Raw genomic sequence first — 17729 nt, 5'->3', positions numbered from 1 at the left:
CGCAACGTGTTATGACAATATCTGACTCACTGTGGTTTGCTGCCATATGTAATAAAAAATGGACCCAGTATCTAAACTTCTCTTCCTAGGCCAGAGATCTCTCATCCACACCTTTGTCTCATTCCTGTGAATCCTATTCTGGAGTGTTTGATCAAGGAGAATGTGGCTTTACCAGTGACCTTTGCTGCCATGATATCCAGAATGTACAGGTGATTTTGTAGTTAGGCACACATCAAATTCCAATTCTGGTGTTACTCCTAGTTTTTGTTCACTAATTACTCTGACTTCATTTTCCTCGTGTGTAAAATGGTGAAAAATACTGTCTTGAGGGGTTGTTGTGTGAAGTAAATGAGATAATGTATAGACGATGCTTAGTTTGTGAGAAACGATCAGGCACCTGAGCATTTCAATATTCAAAATGTATATGGCATTTTAGAAGATACTGTATCAAGGCCAGTTGCTCACTCTATTTGAGCAAGATACTAGTGAGACAAATTCAATTAAGTAAAAACATTGGTTGAGTATCTACTGTGAGTCAGGTTCCAATGATGACCTAAATATCACCTCATCATTGGTTGTCAGGACCATTGTAATAACCTCTCTCCTCTCCCAACTCTCATCCAAGAACTTTCCAGTTATCTTTCCAAAAATACAGATCTGATCATGTCATAACTCCTAGTTGCCAAACCATGTAGCATCACAAACAAGGGTTTCCATAATATGCCTCAGACCTACCATTTTAGCCTCACATCTTGCATCCTTTTTTATGCCTATACTTGTTAACAACTACTCACCAGTCCTTCAACATGTAAGTCACATGCATGCTTTTGTGTGCATAGAATGTACTTTTTCTCCCTAAGCTATCTTGACATGGCAAAATCTTCACGGAAGAGGTATTACTTAAATTTTTAGCTCTGAGGTGTAGCCCTCCCCAGCTTTCCAGGTTGAGGTGGTTTCTTCCTCTTAGTTTTTCCCTGAGTACTTTGTAAGCACCCACTCATCATTTTGTACAGTAACCATCTGTTTGTGTGCTCTGTTTCCAAGTGTGAGTTCCCTGAGGACAGGAACAATGTCTGTTTCACTGTTTTATTTCCAGGAATTAACATGGTGCCAGGGATGTAGTAGGTGCCCTATAAATGTAGTTATAGAATCAATGAGAAAGATGTTCTGGTTTTCTTTGAATACCTCAAACTGGACTGCCACACATTCATTGTTGTAATCTTTTTTTAACATTTAAGTTGAGAATTCATTAATTAATAGGGTTTCTTTTTTTCATCCAAGTATAGCTGATTTACAATATGGTGTAAATCTTTGTTGTGAACTTAACCTATTCCCTTCTATAATCAAATAAAACTCATGAAATGCCTGATTCGACTGGCCCTCTTCTAGAAACTGAATGAGAGGGTGAGTTTTACAGGCAGGTGATGTGGGGGAGGGTGGAGGTGGACCAGGAGAACTTTCAAATGTGGGTGGCAGAGGGTGACGAGAAGACTTAATCCCCCCCCCCGCCCCGCACTGGTAATTGGTAGACATGTCTGTGAGGGCTCTGGACAGTCCAGGTCAAGGAACTGGGTGGTTCAAGGCAATTGCATCTAAATCTCAGGGGATGAGGAGGCCTCCAACCAAATTTTAGATTCTAGGTAAAATGAGGGTGTTAGATTCCAATCTTTTAAAATATGATGGCCCGTTCTCATAACATGAAAAATTTATAGACCTTTAAGTACTTATGGATGGGCAAAATTGTACTGAAAAACCTCTGGGGAATTCAAAAACCCTTTTGATTTGATACTGGTGGACCAGAGCAGCATGGGCAGTGAGTGCACCTTGGCATGCGCTGTCCTGATGGGCGTGTGGACAGTATTGTGTGGTACCTGTGAGCACGTACTTTTAAGTCAGCCAGGCTTGGGTTCAAATCCCGGTTCTGGCACCAGCTGTATGACCATGGGCAACTCTCTCAGCCTTTATTTCCTCATCTGCAAAACAGAGATGGTGATGCTGATCTCACCGTGGGTGGTAGCGTAGAATTTAAGATAAGACAAAGGTAAAGCACAGCGCCCGGAACCAATGCCCCTTAATACATTATCAAGGGTGGGGAGGGTAGCGTAGCAAGTTTTGTGATGTGAACTCAGAGCAAGGCGGCTGATAGGGAAGATCTGCATTATTTGTGTAGCGTGGAGTGTGTCCCTCAGGAAGCTTGGTGGGGTGTGTGTGGAGTCTGTGAAGGGAAAGATGGGCTGTGGTGTGATGCCTCTGGCAAAGGTTTATGGTGTCTTCCTTGATGTGGGAACTGAGAGTCCTCACAGGATTTGAGAGTGAGGGTGACATGATCAAAATGATGCTTCAGGAAGTGTTAAAAGGATTTGAAAGTAGACTGGGTAAGAGAGTCTGGGACAAGGGAGGGAGAAGTTAAATGTGTTTCCAAAGTCATAATCTATCAGCACAGGAAAATGTCTTGAGGTGCAGACATGGAAATCCTGTAAGAGGGTGAGTTTGGGAAGGAAAACTTGGAGACCATAAGACGTTTCTCTGCTTTTTTTCTTTATTCACTTTTTCCAGTGTAGTATTTGTGCACATGTATTAGCTCTTCAACTTTATTTATTGTACCTGTTTTTGGAGGACACGGGGACATAGATTCATAAAACAAGTTAAACTTGTAAAATCTGTCCTCACAAAACATATGAACGATCATTTATGGAGAGTAAAACAGAGCTGGGTATGAATTCTGCCTTGGCCACTTACTGGCTGCGTGCATTTATACTAGGTCCTTTACCTCTCTGTGTCTTGCTTTCCTTATTTGAAAAATTGAGGGAAATGGTATTTAGCTTTGCTGAGGATTCAATGAGACAATTATAAAGAATACATCATTAGTTAGAGTACAGATTATCTGCTATAACATCAATACAGCGGTTTAGCTGAAAAGATAATTTCCCTACCAGGGATCAGTTTTTTTAATTTTTTTTTCTGGTTACCTTCTTATTTGTATTTTTATTTATATTTCCTATTTCATACATGTATACCCCCTTTACCCATTTCTTCCACCCCTCACCCCCCCACCACTGGAAACCACCAATGTGTTCTCTATACCTATGAGCTTGTTGTTACTGTTGTTGTTTTTAAGATTCCACAAATAAGAGAGATCTTTGTATTTGTGAATGGAAAGGGCTCACTGATTACAAGAGAGGGGAGAAGCTGGGCTAAATAGATAGTACTGAGAGTCCTCGTCCATCTTCAGAGAGCACTGAGTTTTGCTGAGCAGCTGGATTCCCTCACTCCACCCTCAGGGGAGAATTGCTGGTAGAGGAGCCCAGACAGAGGCCTGCTGGGTCTCTGGGTGAGCGGGGCAAGCAGCGGACTCTGCCTTGTAGGTGGGGAAACAGTGGTCAGGGGAAGAGTTCCCTGTCTGCCCGAAGAGATAAGCCCCGTCAAACAAGAGAATGAAGAAGATGAAAGTTATTCGGTTGGATGGGAGGCAGGCTGTTGGTAAAGTCAGAGAAGGGCTTTTAGTGGAATGATGGGAACGACAGAAAGTCAGGTTTAGCCTTAACTATTTGAGGGCAGACAAAGGAAGTGGTTTGTTTGTTTGTTTGTTTGTTTACTTCCCTTGGTCTTAACACTGTGGTGAGCACCTAAGGTGGGCAAAGATCACAATGTAAACATGACTACTTAAGGTGAATCGATTGCTCAGATTACGCTATGAATTTTGGGGGGATGTTGGGGCTGCACTTCTCCCCTTTTCCCTTTTCCTGCCATAGAAAGTAGTGCAGTGCTTTGCACAGAATACGTCCTCAATAAGTAGGTCCTCCCTTGTTGGACCACAGAGGAGTGTAAGAAAGGACCTGATGTGGGCAGCATGGATGGAGCCTTCAGTGCTGGCTGTTTGGAGGAGAGTCAAGGTGCTTGCTTGCTCACAGGGAAGAGACCGGATGGCATTTCCTTCCATTTGCAATTTATTCTTTTCTATGGGACACCAAGAAATTTCAAAGCAGATGGGGAGGAGAGAAATCCCAGCTCTGGTAAATACGTTCAAATGTTGTGAATAGAAAATTAATCTTTACAAATTTACTGTGAATTTTTTTTTGTTTTTTTTTTTGTCAGATAATCTTTTTTTTTTAAGCTCTTTATTGGAGTATAATTGCTTTACACTGTTGTGTCAGTTTCTGCTGTACAACAAAGTGAATCAGCTGTATTTACACATATATCCCCATATCCTCTCTCCCGCGACTCCTTCCCACCATCCCTATCCCAGCCCTCTAAGTCATCACCCATCATCAAGTTGATCTCCCTGTGTTATGCAGCAGCTTCCCACTAGCTATCTATTTTACTTTTGGTAGCGTATATATGTCAGTGCTACTCTCTCACTTCGTCCCAGCTTCCCCTTTGCCCCCCACCCCGTGTCTTCAAGTCCGTTCTCTACATCTGCATCTTTATTCTTGCCCTGTCACTGGGTTCATCAGTACCATTTTTTTTTTTTTTAGATTCCATATATATGAGTTAGCATACAGTATTTGTTTTTCTCTTTCTGGCTTACTTTGCTCTGTATGACAGACTCTAGGTCCATCTACCTCACTACAAATAACTCAATTTTCATTCCTTTTTATGGCTGAGTAATATTCCATTGTATATATGTGCCACATCTTCTTTATCCATTCATCTGTTGATGGGCATTTAGGTTGCTTCCATGTCCTGGCTATTGTAAATAGTGCTGCAGTGAACATTGTGGTACATATTTCTTTGAATTACTGTTTTTAAAAATGCTGGGGAATGCATCCTCTTTCAAGAGGTTCACTCGTTTAAATTCAACAGGTAGTTCCTGACTACCTATTGAATGCAAGGTACTGGACTAGGTTCTGTGGGAGTGTTATAAAGAATACAGACCTGCATTCAAATAGCTGCAATATGAAGACGTCTCCTAGGGCCATAAGGACACTAGGCCATTTGACCAATTTTATATTCAGGGTCAAAAACTGCAAATGGAAGAAACTGGAGGCCTCATTGATGATGGGTTTTCCAAGGCTGTGGGACCCCTTATGCCCAGGAATGGAAGAGAGACCACCACAGCTGGCTTTGTACCTTCTTTTGTAGTGATCTCACTTTTAGGAAACTCTTGTTATTTATTTGTTTTGACTGATTTTCTTTGTTCTTTTACTAAATGTCAGTGGTCACTGTGTCTATAATCTCCCAAATATATGATTCCTTGACATGAAACATCTGAAGCTTCCTTTGCTGGTGTAGAAGAAATTACATTAGCACTCCCACCTAGCTGGGATGCTGACATGCCCACACACTATGGATTTGTATACCTTGTTACTAGCTGCTTCTTATATCCTTTGTGCTTCCTAGAAAACAAAAGTGGAAGATTAAAACTCTCAGATTCATCCTTTAATGGTATACAGAAGTTATTCTTAAGTATAGCTTTACTCTTAAGTATAACTTCATATGGAAATAACTCAAGTGTAGCTGAGATGAAAAACCTTAAAAACATCTTTTATTCTTGATATTTCCATCTGTCAAAAATCTTATGTATATTTGATGTAAATTCGGGCAAATCCATTGGAACAATCTAAGTAAAAGTATTTCTATATGGAAATAATACCATGATGTTATCTGCATTAAAACATCTCAGATTTACTAAAGATGCACACAATGAACCCTAGTCTGTCTCCCATAGGCTTTTCTATTTTTTGATAGAGGTAGAATTCTTGGGTTTGGTGAAATGGACATATTCTTACTAATGTATGTTGGCGAGTGAGATAACAAGTTTAAATTGGTTCAAAGTTTTTAAAGTGAGGGTGCATGAAAACATATTACCATAAACTGGAAATATTGCTTGGTAATAGATTTCATTATCATTGTATAATTTTTCATTTGTTACAAAATGTTTTGCCAAACAGCATAGAAATGTGAACATATCAGCCACACTCCTTCAGAGGGGCAGGTTCTATCGGGGACACGAATGCCTTGGATCTCTCCTAGAGAGCTGTGGATCCTCTCTGTCTGTCCGTGGTGCCAGGCTGAACTGCGATGCTGGTTGGCGTGGGAAGGGCTGCTCCACTTCCCAGGCTGCCCAGGGCAGGCTCCGGGGCCATGAGATGCGCTGCCGTCTGTATTCCTCTTGTCTGTGTGCGCTCTCTGCCCCTCCAAGTTATTTGAACTATTGGGGAAATTACTTGTGAATGGAAGGCGTAGTCAGCTCCACAAATAGAGGGATCCTCCGGCCTCTGTGTCTCTAATGGGATGAAATTTTCTCAACGATCTTGGCATTTAATCCTGGGGAGACCACCCAGCATGACTTCCTTTACAAATCCAGAGGTGATTGCTTGACCCTTAGGTCTGGGGTGAGCAACTGGCAGAAAAAAGGAGCCAGAAGGGTTTAATTTCTCATCTCCCTCTCCCAACACCGCCAGTCTGAAGTGGGAACCAGAAGTGGTTTTTCCTTCAGAAGCTTTGGACCTCATGGGGTTCATCCCTAAAAAGATGAGCAACGGTCAGACGTCCCCTTAAAAGCGTGAGAATTGTACCTTGCCGTAAATAATCATTCACTCAATAGGAAACTATCTGGAGTATCATCCTCCCCCTCCCCCCGCCACCTCACCCCATCTCAGCACCTTAAATATCAGCAGGCTTCAATCTTCTTTCCATCCTTTGCTCATTTGGTTTCCCCTGCCTAGAACGCTTTTCTGCCCTCTACCTGGCTGATCATACTCACCTTTCAAGGCTTCCTTGATGAAACCTTTTTGTCCTCACCTGGACTCCTCACTCATATCACAGCACTTAGCATTTCCGCAAGAAGACTTTGCCACAGGATTGTGAGCTATGATCGGTCAAGGATCACCCTCTTAGTAATTAGTAATCCTTTATTATGTAATACTCAGTACATCGAAAAGAATGTATGTAACATAATACAGATACACCTCTGAGATAGTGTGGGTTTGCTTCCTGACCACCACAATAAAGCCAGTATCGAAATAAAGTGAGTCACTCTAATTTTTTGCTTTCCTGTACATTATGTTCACACTATACTGTAGTCTATTAAGCGTGCAATGCCTTATGTCTAAAAGAAAGTACATACTTTAATTAAAAAGCGCTTTCTTGCTAAAAAGTGCCTCATCTGAGCCTTCAGTGAGTTGTAGCAGTAACATCAAAACCTCTGATCACAGATCACTGTAACAAATATAATAGGAATGAAAAAGTCTGCAACACCGAATCACCAAAATGTGACACAGGGACACAAAGTGAACAAATGTTCTTGGAAAAATGATGACAGTAGACTTCCTCGATGCAGGGTTGCCACCAATCTTCAACTGGTAAAAAAAATGCAGTATCTGCAAAGAGCAATAAGGTGAAGCACAATAAAACAAGGTAGCCTGTATATGTAACATATGCACAAGTAACAGGATGTAAAAACAAAATGAACACCTGTGAACTTAGACCACCTAACTTAACAAGTGAAACATGACGGTATCACCGTCTCTCCCTATGTACATCTTCCTTACCCCATTCCCCTGCCTCATTCTGGAAGGAACTGTTCCCCTGAATGTGACCTTCATCATTTCTCTACTTGAAAATGCGGTTTTTTGCATATGCATATATTCCCAAACAATATATTGCTTTTATTTATTTATTTATTTTTTGAGTTAAGAAAATCATCTGGATCTTGCTTTTCTTCATGCAATATTTTGTTTGGAAGTTCATCCATGTTGCTCATTTTCATGTTTTGTACTATTTTCTGATGGGACTGTACTGCAACTTATTTATTCATTCTCTTGTGATGGACCTTTGGGTTTGCAGTTTCGGGATATAAACAATGCTGAAGTGGACAGTCTCAAACATGTCTTCCAATATGTGTATACAACTTCGCTAACGTATATGTTTAGGAGTGGAATTGCTATGTCAGGGGAGATAGCATAAGGTAGAACAAGACTGTTTTTTAAGGTCCTTGTGCCAATTTACACACACAACAGCAAAGGGCAAGATCTCCTGCATTCTTTACATATTCAGACCACTTGCTATTATCCTATTTGCCAGCCTCGGAGGTGTAAAATACTATCTCATTAACATCTTACTTTGTATTTTCCTGATAACCAAAGAGATTGAATTTCTTTTCATTTATTTATGGGCCTTTTATGTTTCCTGTGTAGTGAAATCCTGTTCATGTCTATGGCCTATCTTTCCATTGGGTTTTTGTTTGGTCTTACTTGTTTTAGTTGTTTTTATATTTTGGATACTAATCTTTGGTTAATTACATGTTTTTCAAACGTCTTCCCCTAATTTGTAGCTTTTCTTTTTTCCCCCCTTTCTTTATGCTATCTCTAAATGAACAGAAGCTCTTCCTTTTAATGTAGTCAGTTTTTATCAGTCTTTGCTTTTATGGCTAGTAATTTGTATGTCTTATTTGACAGTGTTTTTAATTTATGTTTTAATCTCTGCCCCCAGCACCCAACTTAGATTCAAGATCACAATAAATTTTTGTTGGGAAAAAAATGAATTAGTAAATGATATGGACAGAGGAGTAATGAAAATTTTATTTGCCAAGCACACGTGGTTTTTTAATCACTAGATCCAACTCTGCATATTGGAACAAGAAAACGAGAAGCGTATGAAGTATCTCTTCGTCACATGCTGGCTGTGGCCAGCACTGCAGATGGCCACTGCCCCATCCACAGCCCCGCACCATTTCTCTGCAGGCTAACCGTGACTTCCAAATGCCTGAGCAGGCTGGGTCTGAGCATGGGCAGGTCAGAAGTTCAAGGAATTACCTCCCCTGGGATCAGCTCTCAACAAATGACTGATGGGAATTGGTGGATAAAACCCCCAGCTTCCTCACCACAGCCAAGCTGATCCACACCGTTTTCCTCAGTTCTCAGTGGTAATTCACTTGATAACAAACCCTTTATTTACTTCTGGCTCTCTCTCTCTTCCTACTTCTCTCCCCGTGTTTCCTGAGACCTTCTCTGCTATAAACTACTTGCTCCTGAATCCTTGCCTCAGGACCTCTGTTGCAATTAAAAATGTTTGAATGTCAATTTTTGCCTCAGGAACTTGAATATTTGCAATTCAGGATTAAAGGAAAGTATCTTTTTAAAAACTATTCTTACTGTTATATTTGGGAAGCTATTACAGGGTGAAGTGCAGAGTGAGAAGGTATATAGTTTAGGGATTAAGTGTGTGGGCTCTGGAGCTACACTATCTGGGTTGAGTCATGGCTTTTGCATCACATATTAATTTACCTAACGTCTCTGCCTCAGTTTCCTTCCTGTGAAATATGGATAATAGTAATATCTACCTCACTGGCTATTATGAGGACTAAATGGGTTAATATAAGCAAAGTGCTGAAACTAGTGTTTGGCTCATGGGTAAATGCTCAATAAATAGCAGAAATTAGTTGTGTCCTGTACCTTCCTGGAGCCATTGAATGAATAACACATCTTTTGATACCTTTTAGGACTAAGAGTTCGAATGGTTATAAGTTTCTTGTCACTTTATATATGACATTGCAATTAGGCTCTGCTGAAATCTTAGGAGGTCTGATTCAACTGTTCTAAAATATTTTTCAATTGTTTTTGGAAAAAAATTCCAATCTCATGAGTATTGAACTCTACTATGAGATTATAATGGATCTCCTTTTAGTGCCTAGGGAGAAGGAAAAATGCCAAATGAAAACAGATTTCTCCGTAAATCTATACTTTTCATTTTTCTTTAAATCAAGCATACCTTTACTCTTATTTGCTGGGGGTTGCAGGGGGAGAAGAGGGAATTAAATAAAGAAGGTTTTTGTCCCTAGGAATAACATTTCAGAAAGCTTGATTCTGTTAAACGGATAGAGTTGTAATTTGAATCTGTATGGTTACCAAAGAAGCTGCTTCCATGAACATTTTGTTCACTAATTTTTGATATTTTATCAGTGGCTGTAACATGAGTTTCCTAAACTTTTCTCTTTTTATGACTAATAATTGCAAAGAAGTTAGTATTTGGATGTCACCTATAGCCTTTAATATGACTTCCTGTGTAGAAAGTAGGCTTTATCAGAGACCCAGTTTCAAAGATTGATTCTGTGTTAACCTAGATATTTTCCTTGCATTAGAAACTATTTGAGACACAGCTTAGTTTAATGGCAAGAGAACTGGATTTGAAGCCAGAAGACCTGGCATTCTCTGCCCCTTAATTAGATTTGTGACACTGGGGAAAGTTACTTTAATATTTTAAGCTTTGGTTTCCTCATCTGGGAGATGGGGGAAAATAATGAAATCTAGTTCATAGGGTTGTGTAAATGGTAAAGTAGAATATAAATATGATTGGTTCTTATGGAGGTTTTATTTTTCTCATGGATCCACTAAGTTATTCTAAAAAATTTTTTTTGGTACAGCAAATTAATTTTATATAATCTTTTCCTTTATCGTCTCTGTGGTTCCAGAAAGATAATTATGCTTAAACATGTTCTTTCTAATAAATAAGAAAATAATCTTATGTAGTTCAAACTCAAGCATTTCAGTTGAACTAATGATTTGAGCTCTTTAGTCAAAATATAAAATAAAAGTTTACTGAGAATGAATAAATAAAAAAGTTCTGAAAAATTTTGATATTCCTTATCCACGATAATATTTGTTTTTCAGTGTTATTTATTTATCTATTTCTGTCACTCAACACATAGTTAATGAGCCCCAATTATGTGTCAGTTACTGTACTGGGTACTGAAAATTGAAAGGGAGTTTTTATGGGTGGCCATTTGGTATCAACATTAAAAGAGAAAACTGTAATTTCAGCAATACTTTTTGCTAATCTAAATCGCATGAAAGAAACTGACGTGTAGAAAAGCCATTTAGCTAGAATTTCCTATTTTTTTTATCCTAGAGGCAGAACCAATTATAAAATATGAGCACAATGCAATATTTTTTCTTCAGCTATATAAACAAAAACATGCTTACAAATAAGGAGATATGGATCTTCTCACCATATTCAGAAATAGCCAGTTGTAGTCTGTTCCTTATGTCAACATATTGCAAAAGATAATTGAAATTCCAGCAAGTGCCTATGTTATTAACAGTGGAGTTGATGCCATTATAATCTTGTAAACATCCAGACAAATATAGCCAGATATATTGAAGAATGATTAAGTGTTGTAACCGACTGTAATAGTTAATAATGTTACCGTTTTGGTCCATTATTGGAATATTGTATCTGCTTGAATTAATGTTTATAACGGTGCTTTACTGCTATTGTGTGCTTGTTTTTATCCTGATTTATGTGGTTAGCAGACCAGTACAATTTTCGTTGAATTTTTTCAAGGAAGGCAGTTTAGCAGAAGCACAAATTCTTCTGAATAAACTTTAAATAGAAATATTAAAAATACAAAAGACAATGGCTTTGGCTCTCTAATTGTCTATAACAAGAAAACATATTTTAAAAGGAAACATGGGTTCACAAGAAGATAAATAGACACATAATCCAGAGGCCAGTGGCTGGCAGAATTTCTTAGTTTGATGTGACTCTCTCTTTGACAGTTCTCCTAAGGTAGGTTATTTTGGAGAAAACATATGTTTCCATTTTCTCTCCCTCTGCTTCCCTTTGAGTCCCCAGGCTCCACTAGGGTCACAGAAACATTAAGGCTTTTGTCACTGTGATTAATAGCTCTTAAGATCATCTTTAATTCACTCACTAATGACTGAGGGTCTTTCTGCTCTCCAAGTAATCGGGTGATGTATGAGCCGATAGCACACCTTGTGCCAGAGGTGAAAATCATTCAGGCAATGCAAATATTGTCACGGGAACAAATGTTTTCCCTGTTAATAAAAATTAATGAATTCTACCCAGAAGCTAGTTAAAGAAGCTGTGGCAGAGGAGATCCAAGCACAAATAACTTCTTACTGCGAAGAATCACTTACGTCTCCTTTCTAGATATAGAAAAAGACAGTGATTGCTGCATCTTTCTACATTTCCATAAATGATGAAGCAGCGACAAACTAATGTAATTATAGAAATGCATTACGTTATTTCTAAATTAATTTTTCATGTTCTTGAGTCTATTTGGAATTGTGAACGCTGGCATCTTATTTGTTTTAACCTTGGTTAAACTACAGGCTTCTAGCACTGGACTAGGCTAATGAATACATTCCTCTCTTCACAGCCTAGTTAAAACCAAGAATTATAGTGGTCAGGGTTTATAACTATAAACTGATGTAATGAAGTTTAAATTTGAAAAACTCCTTGTAACACATCATAAAAGACTGATGAAACAGACTGGAGATGAATAAGTGGTTTGAATAGTTTTGAGAGCAAAAACAAGAAAAACACATTTGTTAACTCTATCATTATATTTGTTGAATTCTTTAAAAATCAAAACATCTCTTCTCTTAAAAATTTGCCTCACATCATTAAAGCTTTCCCCATAATATGTCTGCCTGAACCCTCAGTTCATTCTGTAAGACAATAATGTACAATATTGTGAGAAGGTGTGCCCACTCTTTATGTACTGCAATTTGCTGTAGAGCAAAATCTGTCGTCTTTTTGTTTCATTTTTGATAGTCCACGATTCTTTCTTCTAATGACCAAAATCCATTGTCTCAATGGGATAAATATTTCTGAAATAGCTCCCAGTCCTTCCCCTATCATTTACATCTTAGACCAAGAAAACAGTAAACTTTTAAAGGACATTATTTTACCTCTCCACAGTGCTTATCTACAAAGGGACATATTACTGAGGGAGGAGGAAAGCTCAACTTGTTACTGTTATTTCTGGTGGGCGCCCAAGGAGAGTAGCTGATTTGTTTTTCATCAATGCCAAGGACGAATGAAAGAAAAACCAACTGAATTATGCATTTATATTTGCTTGCTTCTAAAGTGTGCTGATTTTTCTTGTTTGCAAATATCAGAATTTTGACTGTATCCTTTGTACATTATCTCAGAAGCTATTCATATAATTTTTAAATGGACAGAATTTTAAAAATATTCAAGGAAACAAAATTATTAGTTGAAACTAATAGTTTGAAAGTAAAGAATGGGTATGATTGAAGAGGCTACTCCTGCTACTCTCTATTATTAAGAATAAGCCCATTTTTTCCCCCCCCAAATGAATTCAGATAATAGCACTACTGTGTGCAGCTTGGGAGCAGGATTTTTCTCTAGATTGGTGCTTCTCCAGATGCGGTCCTTGGATCATCAGCATTCAGATCACTTAGGGGGTCTCACCCACAGTCACAGTAAGCCTCTGGGGATGGCCTGGGTATTAGTATTTTTAACAGGTGTCCCAGATGATTCTTACGCCAAGGTTAAGAACTGTGGCTCTCAATGTCATTGGGAGAAATTTCACCATGACAACATCGGTTGTAATTATAGAGACTTTTTTTTTTAATTCACACAAAATGGATTTTCCACAATTGGGTTTCACTGTTTCTATAAACTTTTATATCTTACCCTTGATTCCAAAAGAAAAATGTTGAGTTTACACAGCTTCAGTACATACCTGGTGGGTAAAGGGTTTGGGCAAGTGCAGACAACAAGGAAATCAAATATGAGCTTTTTTTTTTTTTTTCTGTCCAGAGAAGTTCTAATCACATAGTAAACAGTTAGAATTTACACGGGTCTTTATTTAATTAAGCCTGAGAACCACTATTTAGTTGCAGCTGGAGCAGACTCTTGGCACAAAATGGAACAATCCAGTGTAGCCTTTAACCTCTCCCCTTTTAATTGTGCTCATAAGAATGTGTGTGTTTCTTTAAGAAGGTGCTGCATATCTTTAAGCACTGTTTGTAGTCTTTGATATAAGGGTCACCTCACTGTGCACACATTTTAAAATCCAATAGTGAAGAGAACGGATGAAATAGGTGCATAGCTTAACTGGACTTTTTAAAATCTACAAGTTTGAAGTAATTTATCCATACGATGAATTTTCATATTTTAAGGTTTTTCTGGTAGTTTTTAATGAAGTGTGTGTGTGTGTGTGTGACTTTGACATCTGCTTTGCCGTTTCATAGATCTTTTTTCACTCCCATACTTCCTTGTTGTTAAATATACTTAAGTAACTTTTTGAGATCAGATAAATAAGGCTAAATAAAGCAATGAAAACAAAAGAATGGCAGTGGTACTTTCACCATTATTTATGCTGAAGTGGCAGAATTAAATAGGATCCACACCAGGTCTCAAACTCTTGGCCCCCGGACTACATGTGAGTTGCTGATAGCAGGCAGCTTAACCCACTGTGTAAAACAAACAAACTGGGACACCTCACACAAAAATCCAAACTTCTTACTTCTCTTGAAGTATCAGACTATCCGGCCACATCAGGCCAGTTTTCTACATAGCATCAATCAACCATTGCTGAATGGCAGCTGCCGCCCGTGGATGAGGCATGGCCTCTCCAGTCCCCCTGTCTTTACCTCCCTCTATTGCCTGTCACTTCTTTCACCTTTTATGCTTAACTCTTGCAGGGATTTACATATGTAGGCACTAATCCAGGAGAGTGAACAGAGATCCTAAATAAAATACTCTGAAAATCTCAAAACCACACGTATTTGGCTTTAGGTTTTATGACAGACCAGCCTACCTCATTGTATTCACCTTGGCAAATACTGAAATTAGTTTGTGAGATCTTGAGTCCAATCGGGAGAATAAATCAGGAAATCTGATTGAGAGTTCCAAATTACAGAAGTCAACTTGAGCCCAAAGGTTAAAATATGGACTTTCCCCCCACCATGTTTGTTGGAAGAGACCTTTATGTCTCCTGAATGGATCTTAGAATCCTATAATTCTGGAAGATACTGGTCTTGATAATGTCCTACTAGCAAAGGTAAGCCAGTGGGCAGTGCCAACTTTAGAAAATAATTATCAAGACATCTATGCAAGTATTGTAGCCTCTTAGTAACCACAGGAAGTTCCCAGCATCCCTGCCCTGAGTTTTCAAGGCTGACAGATCCCTGCTACTCCCTTCCTACCCCGCCCACTTGAAGAATGGCCATAAGTTCAGATTCTCCTACCAGCTAACAACTTTGGGTTTGCCTAACTCCGCTTAGTCTTTTGGCATAGTCCAACCCTGCGTCTTTCAGAGGACAAATCTTATCTTTTTATTAGCAAACAGGATGGCCTTAGGTATGGCTTTATAGGACATTTGCTGGAGCATAATTTAATGACTCATTTCCCCTTATATATAAAGACAGTGACTGAAGCAGACAAGGGGAAAACCAAACCCCCAAATATTGTTGGAAACTTGCACTTGAAAATGTGTAAAATTCTACTGGAGCCTAGGGATTTATTTAAAATGACTTGGCATTCTTTGCTTGGATGTCTAAATAGGCCTTGTGATACCATTTTTGGCCTCACTTTGAACCTAGTGTAATAAAGAAGGAAATGAAAGCAAAGGTAAACTTAAAGTATTGTTTTACTCTAAATGCTTTCAGTAAAGGGTCTTGTTATCTAATGATTGGTACTAGATGGCTGGTATAAATCGTACAGTCTGTTCTTTGCACTCATGGCTAAAGGAGGCAAAGGCAAAGGAAATCAATTGGAACTAGCAGGTAACAAATGACCAGTCTTAGGCAAACATAGCAGGTGGGGAAAATAGACTTGTGGACAAAGATTACTAGGAAACAGTGAGTGAAGACTTTTTCTTCTCTTTCAAAATCCAGTGCAATTACACAAAGTAACTAATTGCAAAATTATGAAAGGCGGGCTGTTTTATCTGTTACCACTATGGGCTGAGAGCCTGGGTGCTACTGGTCTTTTAAGGGCCTGCTCAAAATATTGAAGCCTTGAAAAAAATTATTGGCTTCAAAATATGAATGAAAGTGGTAAAGTGAAAATTACTAAACATTTATCAATATAGTACTATGTTGGCCAGCCAACTGCATTTCAACTCATCTAGGGTAGTGTTTGGGTTATGTTGAATATGGGATGTGGGTACATTTTAATTTTTGATGTAATGTAAGATGCAGCTTCCAAAATTAAGTAGCTAGGACAGACAGAAGTCTTAAAATGGCCCTGATGATTACCTTTTATAGCTATATAACATTTTCTGCCAGAGGCCATCCAGAATATTGGAAATGAGGATTTATTGAAAAACAAATTACTTTGAGCTAGTTCTATGAATGGGATGGACTTATTGTTCAAAGTCAGATCTTGCTGGGGCAGGCATCAATGGACTTTGCACTTCTGACTTTAAATTCATGCTGTTCTTATTTATTTTTCAACCTCTGTTGTTTGCTTGTTTGTTTGTTTTTACAGTGAAGTGTCCCTTTGAAGTCTCCAAAGTACAAGTCAGATGATATCTCTGAACTTTGAGGTGCAAGAGAGACAGTGGGACTCTTTGCGACACACAGAAGGCCTAATTGTGCTTTTGTAGCATTCCTCTCACCTGTGTTCAGGGGATTTTCATGCACATTATTGTATTTGATCTTCACAACAATCCACTGATATATAGAAGTTTTGGGATCACTGACCCCATCTGACCAATAACAACAAGGAGACTGAGTGGTGCAGGCACACAGTGTAGGTTATACAACTGTTGAGTGTGGAAAGCCCTGGAACCCAAACCTTCTCATGTCAGATCCATTCAACCTGCTTATGAAAACATTCATCCAGCTTCTGGACATGTATAAATTAGAATATTTCTGGAGCTGCATTTTCAAGATGTTTTCTTCCCATAAATTTTACATATGATCTGATAGAATATTTCTTGAATATGTGCTACGTGCTGGATACCATGCTAGGCTCTGGGCTTGTGATGGAGAATAAGATAGATACATTTATTCCCCTGGGAGGTTAATTTGATGTGGCAGTCACAGCTTAGACTCAATGTGAATCAATGTGAGCTATTATTTTTACTACAAAATTATTTTAATTATGAAAATGAAATCTCCTCCACATCATTCCTGAGGCAGACACACACACACACACACACACACACACACAGTGTTTTGATAGGAAACTTGATTGACTTGTCCAGCAGTTTTGTGATCTTATAGCTGGAATATCACGAAAAGCTTATACATGGCATATCTGATCAAGTATTTTGACTTATTTCGACTGTTATTAACTACCTAAGTCAGTTACAGTAGAGGGATTTCAGAGTCATAGAATTGTGTACTTACAAAGGACTTTAGAGTTGGCCCCAGTTTCTTATTTTACAGACTGTGATACCTTTCAGATGTCTTTATATGAAATTCATTACACAGCGCCTGTTGTTCCCATGACTATTTGTGCTACATACGTATTGTTTTTGGCCTTTTTAAAATAGTTATTCACTTGCCTGGCTCTTCTCCTAGACTACCAGCTTCTTGAAGGCAGGATCTCTCTTCATTTTCCTTGTTTCTTCTTTTTAACTTTATCCTCTCCCAGTACCTGGCCCAGAACTTTCCATGTGGTGGCAGAGTAAAAACTCAGATCCAGGACTTTTGCCTTTGATTCCAGTGTATTTTCATCACAAAAATCTCTCATTGTTTTGGTTTGTTAGTATAAAACAGTAGATAAAATCCTTACAGACTTTGTTTTGAAGAAATATTTTGAGATAAAAATATTTTGCAAATACACAAAAAGTACAATATAGCTCCTGCTACTTCACTGGCATATTCTTCAACAAATTTCCAAGATTCATGTATTAAATTGCAAGGGCTGCCATAATAAAATGCAGCAGATTAAGTGGCTTAAGCAACAGAAATTAATTTTCTCACAGTTCTGGAGCCTGGAAGTTCAAGATCAAGGTGCTGGCAGGTTTGGCTTCTCCTGAGGACTCTTTCCTGGGCTTG

The 17729-nt window shown here is 38.6% G+C and overlaps 1 protein-coding gene across 1 annotated transcript in view; it reads left to right on the top strand.

Annotated features, from left to right (window-relative positions):
- Nucleotides 1-17729, top strand: part of MECOM (MDS1 and EVI1 complex locus) — a 547012-nt gene that overhangs the window by 206466 nt on the left and 322817 nt on the right. The gene's annotated exons all lie outside the window — the stretch shown is intronic.

This window comes from Hippopotamus amphibius, chromosome 6 (assembly GCF_030028045.1).
Source record: "Hippopotamus amphibius kiboko isolate mHipAmp2 chromosome 6, mHipAmp2.hap2, whole genome shotgun sequence".
Lineage (NCBI taxonomy): Eukaryota > Metazoa > Chordata > Mammalia > Artiodactyla > Hippopotamidae > Hippopotamus > Hippopotamus amphibius.
Note: the sequence above shows the minus strand (reverse complement) of the source record. Positions and strands in the feature narration are given on the sequence as shown.